The sequence below is a fragment of the Anomaloglossus baeobatrachus genome, unplaced genomic scaffold (assembly GCF_048569485.1).
Source record: "Anomaloglossus baeobatrachus isolate aAnoBae1 unplaced genomic scaffold, aAnoBae1.hap1 Scaffold_589, whole genome shotgun sequence".
NCBI lineage: Eukaryota > Metazoa > Chordata > Amphibia > Anura > Aromobatidae > Anomaloglossus > Anomaloglossus baeobatrachus.
Window position 1 is genome coordinate 83,631 of NW_027444952.1, and position 12,985 is coordinate 96,615.

Consider the following 12,985-nt stretch of genomic DNA (forward strand, 5'->3'; position numbering starts at 1 on the left):
TGGCATCTGGTGCGATCTCTCCGCTTCCACTCCAAAGAAAGTTACCTGTTTATTCCTATCATGCATTGGTTTTTGGGGTTTTCTTTGAGTAATGATGATCTCTTTAGTAGTCTGTTGGCGCCCTCTCCTGGAGGAATAGTTTGCTTGCTCTTGGACATTCTAAAAGAGAGGTCATGATAGACATTGAGCTTCTGAGCTCAATTGGGGACAGTCATGGGTGATGAATGTTTGCAACCTACTGCGAAGCCTCATACCGCAATATAAGGAACGTCAAATACTAAGAAAGGGCGGCCTATGAAAGAATTACTACTTTCAATAAGTACACTTAAACGGCTAATTGGGAATAGAAAAACTGTAAAAAGCCCTCTGAGAAAGCCCCCCTCTAACCTTTGATAGTAAGCTTTTCTGTAGTCTGCCTGTTGATGTATTTTCCGTTTGAACTGTGCACAACATGAAGAGACGGAACACTGGCGGCTTGTCACAATGCCCCCCGATGACATCACAATAGCGCTGCTGCCTAGAAAACAAGCTGCGCAGAAGAAGTTGTTCTTTGGGTGGGAGGGTGGGCTAGTGGAAGGAGGGGGCAATCTCTTTTTTTCCCGGGTGGTAGGGGGATGACAGGAGAAGGGAAGCGGGTGGTGAGAAAGGTACAGAGGGCAGGGTTTGGGGGCTGGGAAGGAAAGGGAAAAGATTAGGGTTTGGGGATGATGAAAGGGCTTTCTACGGGTAAGGATGGCAAAGGGTGGCAGTGACGGAAAGTCAGGCAACCTGTCCTGTCCGTCTTTTTGTATCGTGAATTGGAAAGACTGCAAGGGGGAGGGGAGTTGCTTGCGCCCTAAAGGAGGAGTTATTCAGATTCATTGCAGTGGGCGGCGGCTGCAAAACGCACCATTCTTCTTGTTTTTGCTCTGCAAAGCAGCCTTTTCAAGGGTTGGCTTGGGTGACAAAATGTCTTGTGTAGGCGTGGGTTTGTCTCCCTCTCGCTCTCTCTCCCTAAGATGTGTCCGGCATAGGCCAGGGTGCCACTCGAGGCCCAAACCAATTCTGGTTATCGCTTCTCGGCCTTTTGGCTAAGATCAAGTGTAGTATCTGTTCTTATCAGTTTAATATCTGATACGTCCCCTATCTGGGGACCATATATTAAATGGATTTTTAGAACAGGGAGATGGAAAAAGAGCTTGCTCTGTCCACTCCACGCATTGACCTGGTATTGCAGTACCTCCAGGAACGGTGCACCCCTTCTTAACCCAGTTTCCAAAAGCAGAACTCAATTCACCTGATTCATATTAGCCCGATTTAATGAATTGGAAGAAAGCATACGTCTTCATATGCACCTCAATTTGGCCCATTCACTTTTCACACTTCCTCCTTTTGTTTTTTATCTTTCACACTTTTGACTTTCTTTATTCATCCAAATAGCAAACTCATCACCACTCAACCTGACCAACTCGGCTATGTCCCCGTGCTGCAGTTCTCTGTCTTATCTAGATCATTTGCAATTGAATGGAATAGATCCCTTTTGGACAAAGTGGATTCACCTGCTGCTGCAGTGACCACAGGTGTGATAAGATCTAGAATTGGCATCTGGTGCGATCTCTCCGCTTCCACTCCAAAGAAAGTTACCTGTTTATTCCTATCATGCATTGGTTTTTGGGGTTTTCTTTGAGTAATGATGATCTCTTTAGTAGTCTGTTGGCGCCCTCTCCTGGAGGAATAGTTTGCTTGCTCTTGGACATTCTAAAAGAGAGGTCATGATAGACATTGAGCTTCTGAGCTCAATTGGGGACAGTCATGGGTGATGAATGTTTGCAACCTACTGCGAAGCCTCATACCGCAATATAAGGAACGTCAAATACTAAGAAAGGGCGGCCTATGAAAGAATTACTACTTTCAATAAGTACACTTAAACGGCTAATTGGGAATAGAAAAACTGTAAAAAGCCCTCTGAGAAAGCCCCCCTCTAACCTTTGATAGTAAGCTTTTCTGTAGTCTGCCTGTTGATGTATTTTCCGTTTGAACTGTGCACAACATGAAGAGACGGAACACTGGCGGCTTGTCACAATGCCCCCCGATGACATCACAATAGCGCTGCTGCCTAGAAAACAAGCTGCGCAGAAGAAGTTGTTCTTTGGGTGGGAGGGTGGGCTAGTGGAAGGAGGGGGCAATCTCTTTTTTTCCCGGGTGGTAGGGGGATGACAGGAGAAGGGAAGCGGGTGGTGAGAAAGGTACAGAGGGCAGGGTTTGGGGGCTGGGAAGGAAAGGGAAAAGATTAGGGTTTGGGGATGATGAAAGGGCTTTCTACGGGTAAGGATGGCAAAGGGTGGCAGTGACGGAAAGTCAGGCAACCTGTCCTGTCCGTCTTTTTGTATCGTGAATTGGAAAGACTGCAAGGGGGAGGGGAGTTGCTTGCGCCCTAAAGGAGGAGTTATTCAGATTCATTGCAGTGGGCGGCGGCTGCAAAACGCACCATTCTTCTTGTTTTTGCTCTGCAAAGCAGCCTTTTCAAGGGTTGGCTTGGGTGACAAAATGTCTTGTGTAGGCGTGGGTTTGTCTCCCTCTCGCTCTCTCTCCCTAAGATGTGTCCGGCATAGGCCAGGGTGCCACTCGAGGCCCAAACCAATTCTGGTTATCGCTTCTCGGCCTTTTGGCTAAGATCAAGTGTAGTATCTGTTCTTATCAGTTTAATATCTGATACGTCCCCTATCTGGGGACCATATATTAAATGGATTTTTAGAACAGGGAGATGGAAAAAGAGCTTGCTCTGTCCACTCCACGCATTGACCTGGTATTGCAGTACCTCCAGGAACGGTGCACCCCTTCTTAACCCAGTTTCCAAAAGCAGAACTCAATTCACCTGATTCATATTAGCCCGATTTAATGAATTGGAAGAAAGCATACGTCTTCATATGCACCTCAATTTGGCCCATTCACTTTTCACACTTCCTCCTTTTGTTTTTTATCTTTCACACTTTTGACTTTCTTTATTCATCCAAATAGCAAACTCATCACCACTCAACCTGACCAACTCGGCTATGTCCCCGTGCTGCAGTTCTCTGTCTTATCTAGATCATTTGCAATTGAATGGAATAGATCCCTTTTGGACAAAGTGGATTCACCTGCTGCTGCAGTGACCACAGGTGTGATAAGATCTAGAATTGGCATCTGGTGCGATCTCTCCGCTTCCACTCCAAAGAAAGTTACCTGTTTATTCCTATCATGCATTGGTTTTTGGGGTTTTCTTTGAGTAATGATGATCTCTTTAGTAGTCTGTTGGCGCCCTCTCCTGGAGGAATAGTTTGCTTGCTCTTGGACATTCTAAAAGAGAGGTCATGATAGACATTGAGCTTCTGAGCTCAATTGGGGACAGTCATGGGTGATGAATGTTTGCAACCTACTGCGAAGCCTCATACCGCAATATAAGGAACGTCAAATACTAAGAAAGGGCGGCCTATGAAAGAATTACTACTTTCAATAAGTACACTTAAACGGCTAATTGGGAATAGAAAAACTGTAAAAAGCCCTCTGAGAAAGCCCCCCTCTAACCTTTGATAGTAAGCTTTTCTGTAGTCTGCCTGTTGATGTATTTTCCGTTTGAACTGTGCACAACATGAAGAGACGGAACACTGGCGGCTTGTCACAATGCCCCCCGATGACATCACAATAGCGCTGCTGCCTAGAAAACAAGCTGCGCAGAAGAAGTTGTTCTTTGGGTGGGAGGGTGGGCTAGTGGAAGGAGGGGGCAATCTCTTTTTTTCCCGGGTGGTAGGGGGATGACAGGAGAAGGGAAGCGGGTGGTGAGAAAGGTACAGAGGGCAGGGTTTGGGGGCTGGGAAGGAAAGGGAAAAGATTAGGGTTTGGGGATGATGAAAGGGCTTTCTACGGGTAAGGATGGCAAAGGGTGGCAGTGACGGAAAGTCAGGCAACCTGTCCTGTCCGTCTTTTTGTATCGTGAATTGGAAAGACTGCAAGGGGGAGGGGAGTTGCTTGCGCCCTAAAGGAGGAGTTATTCAGATTCATTGCAGTGGGCGGCGGCTGCAAAACGCAACATTCTTCTTGTTTTTGCTCTGCAAAGCAGCCTTTTCAAGGGTTGGCTTGGGTGACAAAATGTCTTGTGTAGGCGTGGGTTTGTCTCCCTCTCGCTCTCTCTCCCTAAGATGTGTCCGGCATAGGCCAGGGTGCCACTCGAGGCCCAAACCAATTCTGGTTATCGCTTCTCGGCCTTTTGGCTAAGATCAAGTGTAGTATCTGTTCTTATCAGTTTAATATCTGATACGTCCCCTATCTGGGGACCATATATTAAATGGATTTTTAGAACAGGGAGATGGAAAAAGAGCTTGCTCTGTCCACTCCACGCATTGACCTGGTATTGCAGTACCTCCAGGAACGGTGCACCCCTTCTTAACCCAGTTTCCAAAAGCAGAACTCAATTCACCTGATTCATATTAGCCCGATTTAATGAATTGGAAGAAAGCATACGTCTTCATATGCACCTCAATTTGGCCCATTCACTTTTCACACTTCCTCCTTTTGTTTTTTATCTTTCACACTTTTGACTTTCTTTATTCATCCAAATAGCAAACTCATCACCACTCAACCTGACCAACTCGGCTATGTCCCCGTGCTGCAGTTCTCTGTCTTATCTAGATCATTTGCAATTGAATGGAATAGATCCCTTTTGGACAAAGTGGATTCACCTGCTGCTGCAGTGACCACAGGTGTGATAAGATCTAGAATTGGCATCTGGTGCGATCTCTCCGCTTCCACTCCAAAGAAAGTTACCTGTTTATTCCTATCATGCATTGGTTTTTGGGGTTTTCTTTGAGTAATGATGATCTCTTTAGTAGTCTGTTGGCGCCCTCTCCTGGAGGAATAGTTTGCTTGCTCTTGGACATTCTAAAAGAGAGGTCATGATAGACATTGAGCTTCTGAGCTCAATTGGGGACAGTCATGGGTGATGAATGTTTGCAACCTACTGCGAAGCCTCATACCGCAATATAAGGAACGTCAAATACTAAGAAAGGGCGGCCTATGAAAGAATTACTACTTTCAATAAGTACACTTAAACGGCTAATTGGGAATAGAAAAACTGTAAAAAGCCCTCTGAGAAAGCCCCCCTCTAACCTTTGATAGTAAGCTTTTCTGTAGTCTGCCTGTTGATGTATTTTCCGTTTGAACTGTGCACAACATGAAGAGACGGAACACTGGCGGCTTGTCACAATGCCCCCCGATGACATCACAATAGCGCTGCTGCCTAGAAAACAAGCTGCGCAGAAGAAGTTGTTCTTTGGGTGGGAGGGTGGGCTAGTGGAAGGAGGGGGCAATCTCTTTTTTTCCCGGGTGGTAGGGGGATGACAGGAGAAGGGAAGCGGGTGGTGAGAAAGGTACAGAGGGCAGGGTTTGGGGGCTGGGAAGGAAAGGGAAAAGATTAGGGTTTGGGGATGATGAAAGGGCTTTCTACGGGTAAGGATGGCAAAGGGTGGCAGTGACGGAAAGTCAGGCAACCTGTCCTGTCCGTCTTTTTGTATCGTGAATTGGAAAGACTGCAAGGGGGAGGGGAGTTGCTTGCGCCCTAAAGGAGGAGTTATTCAGATTCATTGCAGTGGGCGGCGGCTGCAAAACGCACCATTCTTCTTGTTTTTGCTCTGCAAAGCAGCCTTTTCAAGGGTTGGCTTGGGTGACAAAATGTCTTGTGTAGGCGTGGGTTTGTCTCCCTCTCGCTCTCTCTCCCTAAGATGTGTCCGGCATAGGCCAGGGTGCCACTCGAGGCCCAAACCAATTCTGGTTATCGCTTCTCGGCCTTTTGGCTAAGATCAAGTGTAGTATCTGTTCTTATCAGTTTAATATCTGATACGTCCCCTATCTGGGGACCATATATTAAATGGATTTTTAGAACAGGGAGATGGAAAAAGAGCTTGCTCTGTCCACTCCACGCATTGACCTGGTATTGCAGTACCTCCAGGAACGGTGCACCCCTTCTTAACCCAGTTTCCAAAAGCAGAACTCAATTCACCTGATTCATATTAGCCCGATTTAATGAATTGGAAGAAAGCATACGTCTTCATATGCACCTCAATTTGGCCCATTCACTTTTCACACTTCCTCCTTTTGTTTTTTATCTTTCACACTTTTGACTTTCTTTATTCATCCAAATAGCAAACTCATCACCACTCAACCTGACCAACTCGGCTATGTCCCCGTGCTGCAGTTCTCTGTCTTATCTAGATCATTTGCAATTGAATGGAATAGATCCCTTTTGGACAAAGTGGATTCACCTGCTGCTGCAGTGACCACAGGTGTGATAAGATCTAGAATTGGCATCTGGTGCGATCTCTCCGCTTCCACTCCAAAGAAAGTTACCTGTTTATTCCTATCATGCATTGGTTTTTGGGGTTTTCTTTGAGTAATGATGATCTCTTTAGTAGTCTGTTGGCGCCCTCTCCTGGAGGAATAGTTTGCTTGCTCTTGGACATTCTAAAAGAGAGGTCATGATAGACATTGAGCTTCTGAGCTCAATTGGGGACAGTCATGGGTGATGAATGTTTGCAACCTACTGCGAAGCCTCATACCGCAATATAAGGAACGTCAAATACTAAGAAAGGGCGGCCTATGAAAGAATTACTACTTTCAATAAGTACACTTAAACGGCTAATTGGGAATAGAAAAACTGTAAAAAGCCCTCTGAGAAAGCCCCCCTCTAACCTTTGATAGTAAGCTTTTCTGTAGTCTGCCTGTTGATGTATTTTCCGTTTGAACTGTGCACAACATGAAGAGACGGAACACTGGCGGCTTGTCACAATGCCCCCCGATGACATCACAATAGCGCTGCTGCCTAGAAAACAAGCTGCGCAGAAGAAGTTGTTCTTTGGGTGGGAGGGTGGGCTAGTGGAAGGAGGGGGCAATCTCTTTTTTTCCCGGGTGGTAGGGGGATGACAGGAGAAGGGAAGCGGGTGGTGAGAAAGGTACAGAGGGCAGGGTTTGGGGGCTGGGAAGGAAAGGGAAAAGATTAGGGTTTGGGGATGATGAAAGGGCTTTCTACGGGTAAGGATGGCAAAGGGTGGCAGTGACGGAAAGTCAGGCAACCTGTCCTGTCCGTCTTTTTGTATCGTGAATTGGAAAGACTGCAAGGGGGAGGGGAGTTGCTTGCGCCCTAAAGGAGGAGTTATTCAGATTCATTGCAGTGGGCGGCGGCTGCAAAACGCACCATTCTTCTTGTTTTTGCTCTGCAAAGCAGCCTTTTCAAGGGTTGGCTTGGGTGACAAAATGTCTTGTGTAGGCGTGGGTTTGTCTCCCTCTCGCTCTCTCTCCCTAAGATGTGTCCGGCATAGGCCAGGGTGCCACTCGAGGCCCAAACCAATTCTGGTTATCGCTTCTCGGCCTTTTGGCTAAGATCAAGTGTAGTATCTGTTCTTATCAGTTTAATATCTGATACGTCCCCTATCTGGGGACCATATATTAAATGGATTTTTAGAACAGGGAGATGGAAAAAGAGCTTGCTCTGTCCACTCCACGCATTGACCTGGTATTGCAGTACCTCCAGGAACGGTGCACCCCTTCTTAACCCAGTTTCCAAAAGCAGAACTCAATTCACCTGATTCATATTAGCCCGATTTAATGAATTGGAAGAAAGCATACGTCTTCATATGCACCTCAATTTGGCCCATTCACTTTTCACACTTCCTCCTTTTGTTTTTTATCTTTCACACTTTTGACTTTCTTTATTCATCCAAATAGCAAACTCATCACCACTCAACCTGACCAACTCGGCTATGTCCCCGTGCTGCAGTTCTCTGTCTTATCTAGATCATTTGCAATTGAATGGAATAGATCCCTTTTGGACAAAGTGGATTCACCTGCTGCTGCAGTGACCACAGGTGTGATAAGATCTAGAATTGGCATCTGGTGCGATCTCTCCGCTTCCACTCCAAAGAAAGTTACCTGTTTATTCCTATCATGCATTGGTTTTTGGGGTTTTCTTTGAGTAATGATGATCTCTTTAGTAGTCTGTTGGCGCCCTCTCCTGGAGGAATAGTTTGCTTGCTCTTGGACATTCTAAAAGAGAGGTCATGATAGACATTGAGCTTCTGAGCTCAATTGGGGACAGTCATGGGTGATGAATGTTTGCAACCTACTGCGAAGCCTCATACCGCAATATAAGGAACGTCAAATACTAAGAAAGGGCGGCCTATGAAAGAATTACTACTTTCAATAAGTACACTTAAACGGCTAATTGGGAATAGAAAAACTGTAAAAAGCCCTCTGAGAAAGCCCCCCTCTAACCTTTGATAGTAAGCTTTTCTGTAGTCTGCCTGTTGATGTATTTTCCGTTTGAACTGTGCACAACATGAAGAGACGGAACACTGGCGGCTTGTCACAATGCCCCCCGATGACATCACAATAGCGCTGCTGCCTAGAAAACAAGCTGCGCAGAAGAAGTTGTTCTTTGGGTGGGAGGGTGGGCTAGTGGAAGGAGGGGGCAATCTCTTTTTTTCCCGGGTGGTAGGGGGATGACAGGAGAAGGGAAGCGGGTGGTGAGAAAGGTACAGAGGGCAGGGTTTGGGGGCTGGGAAGGAAAGGGAAAAGATTAGGGTTTGGGGATGATGAAAGGGCTTTCTACGGGTAAGGATGGCAAAGGGTGGCAGTGACGGAAAGTCAGGCAACCTGTCCTGTCCGTCTTTTTGTATCGTGAATTGGAAAGACTGCAAGGGGGAGGGGAGTTGCTTGCGCCCTAAAGGAGGAGTTATTCAGATTCATTGCAGTGGGCGGCGGCTGCAAAACGCACCATTCTTCTTGTTTTTGCTCTGCAAAGCAGCCTTTTCAAGGGTTGGCTTGGGTGACAAAATGTCTTGTGTAGGCGTGGGTTTGTCTCCCTCTCGCTCTCTCTCCCTAAGATGTGTCCGGCATAGGCCAGGGTGCCACTCGAGGCCCAAACCAATTCTGGTTATCGCTTCTCGGCCTTTTGGCTAAGATCAAGTGTAGTATCTGTTCTTATCAGTTTAATATCTGATACGTCCCCTATCTGGGGACCATATATTAAATGGATTTTTAGAACAGGGAGATGGAAAAAGAGCTTGCTCTGTCCACTCCACGCATTGACCTGGTATTGCAGTACCTCCAGGAACGGTGCACCCCTTCTTAACCCAGTTTCCAAAAGCAGAACTCAATTCACCTGATTCATATTAGCCCGATTTAATGAATTGGAAGAAAGCATACGTCTTCATATGCACCTCAATTTGGCCCATTCACTTTTCACACTTCCTCCTTTTGTTTTTTATCTTTCACACTTTTGACTTTCTTTATTCATCCAAATAGCAAACTCATCACCACTCAACCTGACCAACTCGGCTATGTCCCCGTGCTGCAGTTCTCTGTCTTATCTAGATCATTTGCAATTGAATGGAATAGATCCCTTTTGGACAAAGTGGATTCACCTGCTGCTGCAGTGACCACAGGTGTGATAAGATCTAGAATTGGCATCTGGTGCGATCTCTCCGCTTCCACTCCAAAGAAAGTTACCTGTTTATTCCTATCATGCATTGGTTTTTGGGGTTTTCTTTGAGTAATGATGATCTCTTTAGTAGTCTGTTGGCGCCCTCTCCTGGAGGAATAGTTTGCTTGCTCTTGGACATTCTAAAAGAGAGGTCATGATAGACATTGAGCTTCTGAGCTCAATTGGGGACAGTCATGGGTGATGAATGTTTGCAACCTACTGCGAAGCCTCATACCGCAATATAAGGAACGTCAAATACTAAGAAAGGGCGGCCTATGAAAGAATTACTACTTTCAATAAGTACACTTAAACGGCTAATTGGGAATAGAAAAACTGTAAAAAGCCCTCTGAGAAAGCCCCCCTCTAACCTTTGATAGTAAGCTTTTCTGTAGTCTGCCTGTTGATGTATTTTCCGTTTGAACTGTGCACAACATGAAGAGACGGAACACTGGCGGCTTGTCACAATGCCCCCCGATGACATCACAATAGCGCTGCTGCCTAGAAAACAAGCTGCGCAGAAGAAGTTGTTCTTTGGGTGGGAGGGTGGGCTAGTGGAAGGAGGGGGCAATCTCTTTTTTTCCCGGGTGGTAGGGGGATGACAGGAGAAGGGAAGCGGGTGGTGAGAAAGGTACAGAGGGCAGGGTTTGGGGGCTGGGAAGGAAAGGGAAAAGATTAGGGTTTGGGGATGATGAAAGGGCTTTCTACGGGTAAGGATGGCAAAGGGTGGCAGTGACGGAAAGTCAGGCAACCTGTCCTGTCCGTCTTTTTGTATCGTGAATTGGAAAGACTGCAAGGGGGAGGGGAGTTGCTTGCGCCCTAAAGGAGGAGTTATTCAGATTCATTGCAGTGGGCGGCGGCTGCAAAACGCACCATTCTTCTTGTTTTTGCTCTGCAAAGCAGCCTTTTCAAGGGTTGGCTTGGGTGACAAAATGTCTTGTGTAGGCGTGGGTTTGTCTCCCTCTCGCTCTCTCTCCCTAAGATGTGTCCGGCATAGGCCAGGGTGCCACTCGAGGCCCAAACCAATTCTGGTTATCGCTTCTCGGCCTTTTGGCTAAGATCAAGTGTAGTTTGGGAGGGTACTACCTTGGTTGTTGCTGAAAGGTGCCAGGGTATTGCACAACTGCTGGCCTTGGGGGAGTGTGCATCGTAGGATGTCATAGCCCTCTTGTGACGGACAGTTACCTGGGCAACGAGAGGCGGTCACTTTATTATTTTCAAACTCATCCTTCAAAAAAAAAAAAAAAAAAAAAAAAATCTGTTCTTATCAGTTTAATATCTGATACGTCCCCTATCTGGGGACCATATATTAAATGGATTTTTAGAACAGGGAGATGGAAAAAGAGCTTGCTCTGTCCACTCCACGCATTGACCTGGTATTGCAGTACCTCCAGGAACGGTGCACCCCTTCTTAACCCAGTTTCCAAAAGCAGAACTCAATTCACCTGATTCATATTAGCCCGATTTAATGAATTGGAAGAAAGCATACGTCTTCATATGCACCTCAATTTGGCCCATTCACTTTTCACACTTCCTCCTTTTGTTTTTTATCTTTCACACTTTTGACTTTCTTTATTCATCCAAATAGCAAACTCATCACCACTCAACCTGACCAACTCGGCTATGTCCCCGTGCTGCAGTTCTCTGTCTTATCTAGATCATTTGCAATTGAATGGAATAGATCCCTTTTGGACAAAGTGGATTCACCTGCTGCTGCAGTGACCACAGGTGTGATAAGATCTAGAATTGGCATCTGGTGCGATCTCTCCGCTTCCACTCCAAAGAAAGTTACCTGTTTATTCCTATCATGCATTGGTTTTTGGGGTTTTCTTTGAGTAATGATGATCTCTTTAGTAGTCTGTTGGCGCCCTCTCCTGGAGGAATAGTTTGCTTGCTCTTGGACATTCTAAAAGAGAGGTCATGATAGACATTGAGCTTCTGAGCTCAATTGGGGACAGTCATGGGTGATGAATGTTTGCAACCTACTGCGAAGCCTCATACCGCAATATAAGGAACGTCAAATACTAAGAAAGGGCGGCCTATGAAAGAATTACTACTTTCAATAAGTACACTTAAACGGCTAATTGGGAATAGAAAAACTGTAAAAAGCCCTCTGAGAAAGCCCCCCTCTAACCTTTGATAGTAAGCTTTTCTGTAGTCTGCCTGTTGATGTATTTTCCGTTTGAACTGTGCACAACATGAAGAGACGGAACACTGGCGGCTTGTCACAATGCCCCCCGATGACATCACAATAGCGCTGCTGCCTAGAAAACAAGCTGCGCAGAAGAAGTTGTTCTTTGGGTGGGAGGGTGGGCTAGTGGAAGGAGGGGGCAATCTCTTTTTTTCCCGGGTGGTAGGGGGATGACAGGAGAAGGGAAGCGGGTGGTGAGAAAGGTACAGAGGGCAGGGTTTGGGGGCTGGGAAGGAAAGGGAAAAGATTAGGGTTTGGGGATGATGAAAGGGCTTTCTACGGGTAAGGATGGCAAAGGGTGGCAGTGACGGAAAGTCAGGCAACCTGTCCTGTCCGTCTTTTTGTATCGTGAATTGGAAAGACTGCAAGGGGGAGGGGAGTTGCTTGCGCCCTAAAGGAGGAGTTATTCAGATTCATTGCAGTGGGCGGCGGCTGCAAAACGCACCATTCTTCTTGTTTTTGCTCTGCAAAGCAGCCTTTTCAAGGGTTGGCTTGGGTGACAAAATGTCTTGTGTAGGCGTGGGTTTGTCTCCCTCTCGCTCTCTCTCCCTAAGATGTGTCCGGCATAGGCCAGGGTGCCACTCGAGGCCCAAACCAATTCTGGTTATCGCTTCTCGGCCTTTTGGCTAAGATCAAGTGTAGTATCTGTTCTTATCAGTTTAATATCTGATACGTCCCCTATCTGGGGACCATATATTAAATGGATTTTTAGAACAGGGAGATGGAAAAAGAGCTTGCTCTGTCCACTCCACGCATTGACCTGGTATTGCAGTACCTCCAGGAACGGTGCACCCCTTCTTAACCCAGTTTCCAAAAGCAGAACTCAATTCACCTGATTCATATTAGCCCGATTTAATGAATTGGAAGAAAGCATACGTCTTCATATGCACCTCAATTTGGCCCATTCACTTTTCACACTTCCTCCTTTTGTTTTTTATCTTTCACACTTTTGACTTTCTTTATTCATCCAAATAGCAAACTCATCACCACTCAACCTGACCAACTCGGCTATGTCCCCGTGCTGCAGTTCTCTGTCTTATCTAGATCATTTGCAATTGAATGGAATAGATCCCTTTTGGACAAAGTGGATTCACCTGCTGCTGCAGTGACCACAGGTGTGATAAGATCTAGAATTGGCATCTGGTGCGATCTCTCCGCTTCCACTCCAAAGAAAGTTACCTGTTTATTCCTATCATGCATTGGTTTTTGGGGTTTTCTTTGAGTAATGATGATCTCTTTAGTAGTCTGTTGGCGCCCTCTCCTGGAGGAATAGTTTGCTTGCTCTTGGACATTCTAAAAGAGAGGTCATG

At 46.2% G+C, this 12,985-nt stretch overlaps 8 non-coding genes across 8 annotated transcripts; all 8 read left to right on the top strand.

Annotated features, from left to right (window-relative positions):
- The first annotated feature begins 1,050 nt into the window (after positions 1-1,050).
- Positions 1,051-1,241, top strand: LOC142285159 (U2 spliceosomal RNA). The gene has a single exon (XR_012746592.1). It is a non-coding gene; the product is annotated as a U2 spliceosomal RNA (small nuclear RNA).
- A 1,387-nt stretch (positions 1,242-2,628) lies between these two features.
- LOC142285160 (U2 spliceosomal RNA) lies at positions 2,629-2,819 on the top strand. Its single transcript, XR_012746593.1, has one exon. It is a non-coding gene; the product is annotated as a U2 spliceosomal RNA (small nuclear RNA).
- Positions 2,820-4,206: 1,387 nt separating this feature from the next.
- LOC142285161 (U2 spliceosomal RNA) lies at positions 4,207-4,397 on the top strand. The gene has a single exon (XR_012746594.1). It is a non-coding gene; the product is annotated as a U2 spliceosomal RNA (small nuclear RNA).
- A 1,387-nt stretch (positions 4,398-5,784) lies between these two features.
- Positions 5,785-5,975, top strand: LOC142285162 (U2 spliceosomal RNA). The gene has a single exon (XR_012746596.1). It is a non-coding gene; the product is annotated as a U2 spliceosomal RNA (small nuclear RNA).
- Positions 5,976-7,362: 1,387 nt separating this feature from the next.
- LOC142285046 (U2 spliceosomal RNA) lies at positions 7,363-7,553 on the top strand. The gene has a single exon (XR_012746471.1). It is a non-coding gene; the product is annotated as a U2 spliceosomal RNA (small nuclear RNA).
- Positions 7,554-8,940: 1,387 nt separating this feature from the next.
- Positions 8,941-9,131, top strand: LOC142285047 (U2 spliceosomal RNA). Its single transcript, XR_012746472.1, has one exon. It is a non-coding gene; the product is annotated as a U2 spliceosomal RNA (small nuclear RNA).
- A 1,563-nt stretch (positions 9,132-10,694) lies between these two features.
- On the top strand, positions 10,695-10,894 carry LOC142285114 (U2 spliceosomal RNA). Its single transcript, XR_012746543.1, has one exon. It is a non-coding gene; the product is annotated as a U2 spliceosomal RNA (small nuclear RNA).
- A 1,387-nt stretch (positions 10,895-12,281) lies between these two features.
- LOC142285049 (U2 spliceosomal RNA) lies at positions 12,282-12,472 on the top strand. Its single transcript, XR_012746473.1, has one exon. It is a non-coding gene; the product is annotated as a U2 spliceosomal RNA (small nuclear RNA).
- The last annotated feature ends 513 nt before the right edge of the window (positions 12,473-12,985 follow it).